General features: G+C 39.0%; 1 non-coding gene across 1 annotated transcript; it reads right to left on the reverse strand.

The window, feature by feature from the left end:
* Positions 1–653: 653 nt before the first annotated feature.
* Positions 654–817, reverse strand: LOC142449602 (U1 spliceosomal RNA). Its single transcript, XR_012784738.1, has one exon. It is a non-coding gene; the product is annotated as a U1 spliceosomal RNA (small nuclear RNA).
* Positions 818–10,758: the final 9,941 nt, after the last annotated feature.

The following is a 10,758-nucleotide window of genomic DNA, read 5'->3' on the forward strand; positions in this document are numbered from 1 at the left end:
CAAAATGATGGTTGTGTTAAGAGCAGAGGAGAGCAAAATAGTATTGCAAGTAGGGAATTCTATGTTAACAAAAAGCAAGTGAGAGAGTGGTGGAAAATGAAGGCTGATTTGGAACAGATTCCAAAATAAAAAAAACTCGTCATGGTTCAACGTCTTTTTATGGGACTCTAGAGAGTGAATTGCATAAATGGGTTATGGGGTGTCGTCAAATGGTTATGGTGTAACATGCATGGGAATCCACATACGTGCTCTAAAAATGGCTAACAATGACAAAAATAAAGCACCAGGCTTTGAAAAATTTGCTGCATCAGCAGGATGGTGTACCCACTTCATGAATAGGTTTGGCCTACTATAATTGAGAGAATGAACAAAGATTTCCCAGAAATTGTCACAAGACCTTGAAGAAAAAATTATGTCATTCCAGTCATTTACTATAAAACAAAGAAGGATTTATAATTGTGACCTGGCAGATATTGGGAATATGGATGAAACTGCCATGACTTTTGATCTTCCAAGCAACAGAACTGTGGCAAGTTTAGGAGAAAAAAACATTTTTCTCAAAACCACAGGGAATGAAAATAAAACACACTTTACAGTTGTTCTATCGTGTTTGGCTAATGGAACTAAGCTGCATCCTGTATTTTTTTTTTTTTTAGGGGAAAGAGTGAACGCAGTCCCCAACTACCACAAATTATGCAGTCGAGTTTCCCACATTTGGGGAAATCACAGGGTTCAGCACATCCGGAGTGCAATGGATAAGCCTCGCCCTGGGAAAACCACCTTCATGATCATGGTATCTCCCCTGCCAGGTAAGTATTTTTTAAAAGAAAGACCTTGCCTAAAAGTATCAATTTCCCGTCAAGAATTACTGTGCGTGCACATGTTAAAGGCTGGATGGATGAAGACAGAACAAAAAAAAAAATGACTGAAAGAAATTTGGAACCAACGACCAGGAGCAGCCTAAAAGAACAAGCCATCATTACTTGTTTGGGATATTTCAGAGCCCACCTATCAGATGACATAAAAAAAATTGGCAAAATCTAGTAAAGTTACTTTAGCCATTATTCCAGGTGGACTTACATCTGTATGGCAGCCTCTGGATATATCTTTGAACAATCCTTTTAAAGACCATGTACGAAGGATGTGGCATGAATGGATGTCATGTGGTCAAGCCCGACTAACAAAAGGAGGAAATCTCATGAAGCCTGACATAGAGTTAATAGCAAAGTGGGTTCGAGATGCATGGGAAGACATTCCAGAAGACATGGTGTGACGTGCCTTCCAGAAATGTAGTATTAGTAATGTTATGGATGGCAGTGAAGACTGCGCTTTGTATGAAAATGACAGCAGTGATTGTGATGATGGCAATCTCAGTGAGGACACCATCTATGATGACCTCACACCAGTTGAAGCTCTGCATTGGGATAAGGATGATGATGAGGAATCCAGTTTTGAAGGATTTTAACTCTTTACATTTTAGCTTGGCTGCTGATTGAGCTCAGGAAATAGTACTCTTAAGGTATCATTGTTGATACCTTATTGTTTTTGTTGAACCTATTTTCTACTTACTGTGCTGGTTTACTAATGTTAAATGACTTGGCCTTTTATTTATATCTTTTATTTAAAATAAATATTTAAATATGTTACCCAACTGATGTCTCAATTTTTAGTAATTTTATTTTCATTTGTTTTTATTACTGACAATCACCAATAGCTTCTGCATTGTCCACCCTAGTCTTATACTCTAGTCAATCAGTTTTTCTAGCTTGCCAGGTAATAATTAGGTATCTCAGCTTATGCTTAGGTCGGCTTATATTCAAATATATACAGTAATTCTTCCAATGAGAGTAAAAATGATGGGGTGCATGTCATCTGCTATTCCTTTGGGTTAATCCATTCCTTTCGAAGCTGTCAAAATTAAAATTGAACACATACAAGGGCTATTCCCCACCCCACCCCCAAGAAAAATAACGGGAAAAGTTCCACTGGGTGGAACATTCCTAGTAAGCATTTTTCAGCTAGGCAAGCATCCAGCAACTCCCGCTGTGTTAGTGCTTGCAAAGGCTTCACCTAGGAAGGTTCTGTTTGGTCACAGTGAATTTTTTTCATAAAAATTTTTATTGAATCTCGCTTTTGTTTTGATGGATGATTTAAGAGGACAACATACTTTTATGAATTATTTTTCCCATTCAGAAAAAATGCTGCAGAAACTGTTGTGATGTTGAATACAGCTTACAAGGAGAGCAGAATTGGAAAAACTGAAGTGTACTAGTAGTTTTCTCATTTTAAATAATGTGAAGTGTTGATTCATGATAAGCCTCATTCTGCACATCCATCAACTTCTTGAATGAATGAAAATGTCAACTTGTAGCGCATTCGGAATTCATTCCACCAGGTCAGACTGTTAATCAAGCTTTCTATTTACAGGTTCTGAAAATAGTTGTAGCAGATAAGGGACTGGTTTTGTCACCAGGACAATATACCTGTTCATGCAGCCATCTCATTTTTGTCAGGTAAGGGCAAAAAAGAGCATGTCTTTCTTACCCCCACACACCCTACTCACCTGACCTCACTCTGTGTGACTTCTTTTTGTTTCCGTGAATGAAGAGGCACATGAAAAGACAGTGATTTGATAACATTAGAAGGGTGAAGAAAAAATGGTGGGGGAGTACTGTAAGCCATTCAGAGATGAATTTGAAAAATCTTTCCAAGAATGGAAATGCAGATTTGACAAATGTATTAAGTGTAATGGAGAGTACTTTAAAGGTGATAAGCTGTTTTGTAAAAAAATTTAAATACCTAGCTTTGAAAGATAAAATCGATTTTTTTGTGGGAGGTGTACCCCTCCTAAATATAGATACCCTAGGCATTAGTGAGCAGAAATGTATTGGTGTTTGTCCTTTTACATCAGACAATCATATGTTTCATTATGTTGAAAATTATAAATTCAGGAGGTAGGACATCACATTGTGTCCAAAGGATATTTGAAGATCTAATTTGAAGTACAATGCTGTGATAAGATAATGTCATACAAGAAAATCTAGTTTTTAAGACTATAAGTCAAATTCACTCACCAACCATTAAAGCTGGTGATTAAGAAATTGCAGAATTCTACTACCATCCTGATTCTGAAATTGATGAAACAAGAAATCAAGATGTGTTGGTAATTATTGGTGATTAGGATGAGACAGTTGGAAACAAAGAGAATGGAATAGTGGGTAGAAATTATGGCTTGTGTGAGAGAAAAGCTGGAGCGTTCATTACAGAATTTTTCAAGATTAAGGAACTTTCCATTGCAAAGACTCATATCATACAACTTTGCTTGCTAAAAGTGAAGAGGACTTGAAGTCTTGCAGATAATCAGCAAGGATTACAGCCTTCATTATAGATTACAACTCAAAAAAAGAAAACCAAATCTTCAAAACTGGGTCCGTAGATCACATCTTGAGAAGCACAGAAGTTATAGAAGCAACAATTAAGAGATCTAAGGATGCATTGCATTGGGTCAATCTGTGGCACAAGACCCCTTTAACGTGGTGAAAAACAAAGATGTTACATTGAGGTCGAAGGAGCTCAATGCATGTGAAAGTTGGACATGGAATAAAGAAGGCCTCAGAAGAATTAATGTATTTAACTATGGTGTCAGTGACAAATACTGAAAATAACATAGACTGCAAAATAAAAACAAATCTGTTTTGGAAGAAGTGTAACCAGAATGCTCCTTAGAAGAAAGGATTGGTCAGGTTTTCTCTCACATACATAGACCTGTTTTCAGGAGGGACAAGCCTCTGGACAAAGACACGCATCATAAAGTAGAATATCAGTTAAACAAAGGAAGAACCTCATCAATATGAATTGACATAGTGACTGACACAATGGCCTCAAACATAACAATAATTTTTAAGATGGTACAGAATGAAGCAAGACTTTATTCTGTTGTATTTAGGGTCACTATGAATCAGAACTGACTCAAAGGCAGCTAGCAGGAAATATATTTTCCTCGTATGTTTGATTTTCTGTAATCTTCTTTGCCCTGAATGAGTGTCCAATAGTTTGAACTTTGATGGCCACTCAAAAGCCTTAAACAACCCAGTTATTTGTCACCAAAGTAGGATACTGAACGATGTGTTTGGAGGCTGTTATAGCAATTAAGTTAGTGTGGTGAAGAAAGCTGATGGTGCCAGGCTATCAAAATATATAGCATCTGGGATCTTAAAGACTTGAAGATAAACAAGTAGCCGACTAACTGAGCAGCAACAAAGCCCACATGGAAGAAGCAAACCTGCCTGTGTGATCATAAGCTGTCGATGGGATCAGGTATTAGGCATCAAAGACCTACAGCAAAAAATAATAATGTGAGTGAGAGGGGGAGTGTGGAGTGGTGGCCAAAGCCAATCTGCAAGCAATTAGATATCCCCTTACTGAGGGTTGTGGGCCAGTCAGGGTGTAGTAGAGCACCAATGAAATATGCAGCTTTCCTCTGGTTCTTTAATGCTTCAAACCCCCCACTATCATGACCCTAATTCTACCTTACAAGTCTGGCTAGACCAGAGCATGTACATGGGTACAGATAAGAGCTGGAAACACAGGGAATACAGGACAGATAAATTCTTTGGACCAATATTGAGAGTAGCCATACCAGGAGGGTAAGGGGAAGGTGGGGGAGAAAGGTTATAACCTACTATAACTCCCTGGGGTAAAGGGAGACATCGGACAGTGCAAGACATGAAAAAATAATAATAATTTATAAATTATCAAGGGTTCATGAGTGAAGAAGGGAGAAGGAAGGATGGAAAAAAATGAGGAGCTGATACCAAGGGCTCAAGTAGAAAGAAAATGTTTTGAGAATGATGATGGCAACATATGTACATATGTGCCTGACACAATGGATGGATGTATGGATTGTGATGAGTTGTATGAACCCGCAATAAAACTATTTTTTAAATTATATATGTCTAATGTCCATCTGTTGCCTTAATATATAAATATATGCACATAGATATATTTCCCCACCATCCTATATAAATATATTTACATATGTACATGCCTGTATTTAGACCTCTATAAATGCCCTTGCTGAATCCCTGCCAGGACTCTCACATCCTCCTTGCCATTAGTTTTGGACCACTTGTTGCTCTCTTGTCCCTGGGTTGGTCAAAACCACTGCTTTTCCCCCGCCTCCCCTCCTCCCATGTCCCCTGAGAACCATTTATCTCATTGTTTTCTCCTCCAGACTATTCATCCAGTCTATCTTATCTAGATAGATCTGCAGAGATAATGATGTGCACCAAACACAAGGCATAGCAAGACAAAGCAACAAAAGAGAACACAACAATGACAATAACAAAGAAAACCATGACCAAGGAAAGAATAAATTAATTTTAAAAGAAAAAAAGAAACAAGTTTTAAAAAGATAAGTACTTACACAATGCAAGAGCACTTTGCTCTATTAAATTGGCATTTCATGATGCACATCTTCCTGACACTATCGCAGAAGACAAATGTGTGCATAAGCAAATGTGGTGAAGAAAGCTGATGGTGTCCAGCTATCAAAAGATATAGCAGCTGGTGTCTTAAAGGGTTGCAGGTAAACAAGCAGCCATCTAGCTCAGAAGCAACAAAGCCCACATGGAAGAAGTACACCAACCTGTGTGACCACGAGATGTCGAAGGGACCAGGTATCAGGCATCAAGGAACAAAAAATCATATCATTATAACTACCACCACTGCCACCACAAAAGCAGTAAATTCATACCAACAGATAATTATATTGAATGCAAATGGATTAAATGAACCAATCAAGAGGTAGTTAAAAACTAACTAGAAAACATGATCAGCAATATACTTTCTTCACAAGACACATTTCACCCATAGAGACAAAAATAAAATACAAATCAAAGGATGTATGGCCAGATATAAAGTAAATGGCAACCAAAAAATATGTAGGAGTGACAGTATTAATCTGATAAAGTAGATTTCAAGGCAAAACTAACAAAAGAGCCAAGGAAGGAAGTTACATAAAAGTTAAACGTGCAATACAACAGAGGAACATGACTATAAGGACATCCACCATATATATTTGTGCTGTGTTTATTTTTGATGGATTTTCTTCATTCTTTTTGTTGTTTTAATGCTTGCAGAGATTTTAGATTTACTTCTGCATTATTTTGAATAAAACATTTATTATTTTTTAAATTTATTATTATCTTCTCAAATTTAAAAGTAAAATCTGCCTTAGTGCCTGCTTGATTTCTCCTCACTTGGAAGTTCTTTAACTGCGTTATTTATGTCCTCCTTTGGCTTTGTCATTGTCTTCTCTTAAAAATTGACATTTGGGATTTCTAGGTGGAATAGTGGTTATGCATTGAGCTTTGATCCTCAAGATCAGATGTTTGAAACCACCAGCCACTCTCAGGGAGAAAAATAGAGCTTTCTAGGAGTTACAACCTCAGAACTCACAGGGTCTGAGCTACCCTGTCCTGGAGGGCTGCTACGGGTTGGCATTGACTCGATGGCAGTGGGTTTGGTTTGGTTTTCTTAGAGCATCCTTACTATTGGGTTCTAACACATACACACACACATATATATTGACCATCAGGGAAGTTAAATTAGAATCACTATAAAATACCACTACCCACCTATCCAAAGAACAATAGATACTTCTGAGGTGATTCAGATTCATGCAGAGTAAAGGCGCTCCTTCTGGCTGAGAAAGCTGTTACTTTTCAGAAGTGCACTGCTATGCCTAGTTTCTAAGACACCTCTGGGTGATATAGAACTACTAATTATTGGCTTTAAAAATGGCTTTAAAAAAACAGTGGAAAAATATTGGTGAAGATGCAAAGAAACTGGATGATCTTCATGTATTGCTAATGGGAATGTAAAATAGTATAGACTCTTTGGAAAACCATTTGACAGTGTCTTAAAAAGCTCAGCCTGGAACTGTTTAAACCCAGCAATTGTTCTCACATGCATTTATCCCAGAAAATGTATGACTTATTTTTATACTAAACCTGTATATGAATGCTTTTAGCAGCTCTATTTGTAATGCCTAAAAGCTGGAAACCACTCTGTCTTTCATTGGAAAATGAAACAAATTTTAATACATCCACACTATGAGTTCTGGTCTTTCTTTAAAAGCAAACCTAAACAAAAATAGTTACCAGTAAAGTAGGACCGTGCTTCATAAGATTTTGATCGATGGCTTTTACCCCCCTGACGTCCATCACCAAACCTTTCTAACAATAACCATTGGGTGGGTTCAAGCTTCCCACCACTTCATTACTACCCAAGCACCCAAGTGCACCACAAAGAGACACCCTGCTAACTAAGTGGAAATCATTATCAATGCACACACAAACCTATCAGAACTTCCAGAGTTGGTTAACAGTTTACATACTATTTGATTTCATTTACATGACATTTTAAAATGACAAAATTATTGAGATAGGTGAGAGATTAGTAGTTAGTAGGGGCTAAAGGTGGTTGAGATGGGGGAGTGGATATGGGTGAAAAAGGACCACGTAAATGATTATGTATCGATGGGAGCTATTCTGCATCTTGACTCTATCATCAATATCTTGATTGTGATACCCAAACAGGAAACTAGACAAAGGGTACATTTGATCATTGTGCATTATTTCAAATGACTCTATGTGAAGCTACAATTATTTCAAAAAATTAAGTTGCTCTGTCTTGTTTTTGTGCATGTCATTATCTCCACAGATCTGTTTAAATGAGATAGGCTGGATCAACAATATGGAGGAGAAAACAACGGGACTGACTTTCTGGGGGGACATGGGAGAGGGGAGGTGAAGGGAAAGGTAGTGGTGTTAACAAACCCAGAGACAAGGGAACAACAAGTGATCCAAATCAGTGGTAAGGAGGGTGTAGAAGGCCTGGTAGGGCTTGATCAAGAGTAATGTAACCAAGAGGAGTGACTGGAACCCAAATGAAGACTGAGCATGATAGTGGGACAAGAGGGAAGAGCTAGGAGGCAAAGGACATTCATAGGAAGTAGGTCTAAATAAAGGCATGTACATATGCAAATATATTTATATGTGAGGATGGGGAAATAGATCTATGTGCCTATATTTATAGATTTAGCATTAGGGTAGCAGGAGAACATTGGGTCTCCACTCAAGTACTCCCTCAATGCAAGAATATTTTATTCTATTAAATTGTCATTCTATGATGCTCACTTTCCCGACACAACCACTGAAGACAAAGAGGGTAAACAAGCAAATGTGGTGAAGAAAGCTGATGGTGCCTGGCTATCAAAAGATATAGCATCTGCAGTCTTAAAGGCTTGAAGGTAAACAAGCAGCCATCTAGCTCAGAAGCAACAAAGCCCACATTTCAGGGGGGGAATCGTATGGGGGGAGGCGGGGTGTTGGGAGGTGGTGTTGACAAACCCAGGGACAAGAGAACAACACTTGATCCAAATTGGTGGTGAGGTGGGTGTGGGAGGCCTGGTAGGGCATGATCAAGGGTAGTGTGGCAAGGAGGTATTGCTGAAACCCACGTGGAGATGGAGCATGATAGTGGGACAGGAGGAAGGTTGAGGCACATGGAGAAAAGAGCTGGGAAGCAAAGAGCATTTAAAAACAAAGATATAGTGTCTGGAGTCTTAAAGGCTTGAAGGTAAACAAGTGGCCATCTAGGTCAGAAGCAACAAAGCCTACGTGGAAGTAGCACACCAGCCTGTGTGATCACGAGGGCCAAAGGTATCAGTTATGAGGCATCAAAGAACAAAAAATCATATCATTGTGTGCTCACCTCCATGATACTATCACTGAAAACAAATGGGTAAATAAGCAAATGTGGCAAAGAAAGCTGATGGTGCCTGGCTATCAAAAGATATAGCATCTGCAGTCTTAAATGCTTGAAGGTAAACAAGCGGCCATTTAGCTCAGAAGCAACAAAGCCCACATGAAAGAATCACACTAACCTGCTTCATCACGAGGTGTCAAAGAGATCAGGTATCAGGCATCATCAGAACAAAATATCTTATCATAGTGAATGAGGGTGGAAGTGCGGAGTGGAGACCTAAAGCCCATTTGTAAGCCACTGGACATCCCCTTACAGAAGGGTCTCGGGGAGGAGATGAGCCAGTTAGTGTGCGATGTAGCAATGATGAAACACAGCACTTTCCTCTAGTTCCTAAATTCTTCCTCCTCCCCCCCCCCCACTATCATGATCCTAATTCTACCTTACAAATCTGGCTAGACCAGAGGATGCACACTGGTACAGATAGGAACTGGAAACACAGGAAATCCAGGGCAGATGATCCCTTCAGGACAAGTAGTATGAGTGGCGATACTGGAAGGGTAGAGAAAGGGTGGGTTGGAAAGGGGGAACTGATTACAAGGATCTACATAGGACCTCCTCCCTGGGGGATGGACAACAGAAAAGTGGATGAAGGGAGACATTTGACAGGGCAAGATATGACAAAATAATAATTTATAAATTATCAAGGGTTCATGAAGGAGGGAGGAATGGGGAGGGAGGGGTAAAAGTGAGGAGCTGATGCCAGGGGCTTAGGTGGAGAGCAAATGTTTTGAGAATGATGAGGGCAATGAATGTACAAATGTGCTTACACAATTGATGTATGTATGGCTTGTGATCAGAGTTGTATGATCACTAATAACATGATTTAAAAAAAAATAAAGTTAGTTTGACACAACCACCTAATATGAAGACTCTACGTCAGTCATAGGCTGTTTGGTCTTCATAGCCTACATGTCCCATGGCAGGCCTGCCCTCTCGTCCTCAGCAATCACCCATGGAAAGTAGCCCTGATCCACCTTCGAGTGCTCTGGCACCATCTTTATGATGGTTCGTATATTGCTCTCATAGATTGCCATGGCCAGTGCATTTTTTGAATACCTCCCAATTCTGGGAGTTCATCTTCAAGCACTGTACCAAACAATATTCTTTGTGATCCATAGCATTGTCATTAACACCTTTTAGGAAGTAGGTCACTAGGTATTTCTGCCTATTCTGTCTGAGTCTGGAAACTACACCAAAGCTTATCCTCCATGGGTGACCCTTCTGACATAACTTCCAGTATCATAGCGACATACAAATCACCGGAGTACATCAAACTGACAGACAAATAGTATATCTGACATGTTCCTGTCTTCGGTGTTTCATGTATTTAATGGACAACTAAACACTTTATAACCTACTACCCAACATGGCCATTCCCCTCCTGTGCTCTTTGAGAGGAAGTAGAGTCTCCAACACTTTAACTAGTAGGCGGAGCTGGGCATCCAGAGAAAAGCTGCAAATCAGAAACAAAGGGCAGCAAACTGAAACTGGCATAAATTACACATGAGTCACCAAGTGAAGAGTACCTGAAAATCCAAAAGTACTGTGTTTTCTTCCATGCCTATCATGCATGGATTGACCATTTTTTTGTGGTCAAAAGAAGGATTTAAAAATGAGAGTTAACCATGCTCTTGAAAATTTCTTTTCCCCAAGTCATCTAGGATCATTTCCCATTCAGCACTAAAGACAACCAAAGTAACAAATACATAAGGATAATTGAAGAGACACTCCGTTTTCCATATTAAATGCCACACTAACAAAAAGTGCAAATTTCTCTTAAAATTATATTTTATTTTCTTTACTGAGGAAGAGCATAAGCATCGGAGTTATTATGGCAATATTTCTAACAGTAGCAATGCCACCTATGTCCTTTTATCAGTCAATAGCAACAGGACTGGACATTTCGGAAGGCAAGAGATTGGTTTC

This window comes from Tenrec ecaudatus, chromosome 5 (genome assembly GCF_050624435.1).
Source record: "Tenrec ecaudatus isolate mTenEca1 chromosome 5, mTenEca1.hap1, whole genome shotgun sequence".
Classification (NCBI taxonomy): domain Eukaryota; kingdom Metazoa; phylum Chordata; class Mammalia; order Afrosoricida; family Tenrecidae; genus Tenrec; species Tenrec ecaudatus.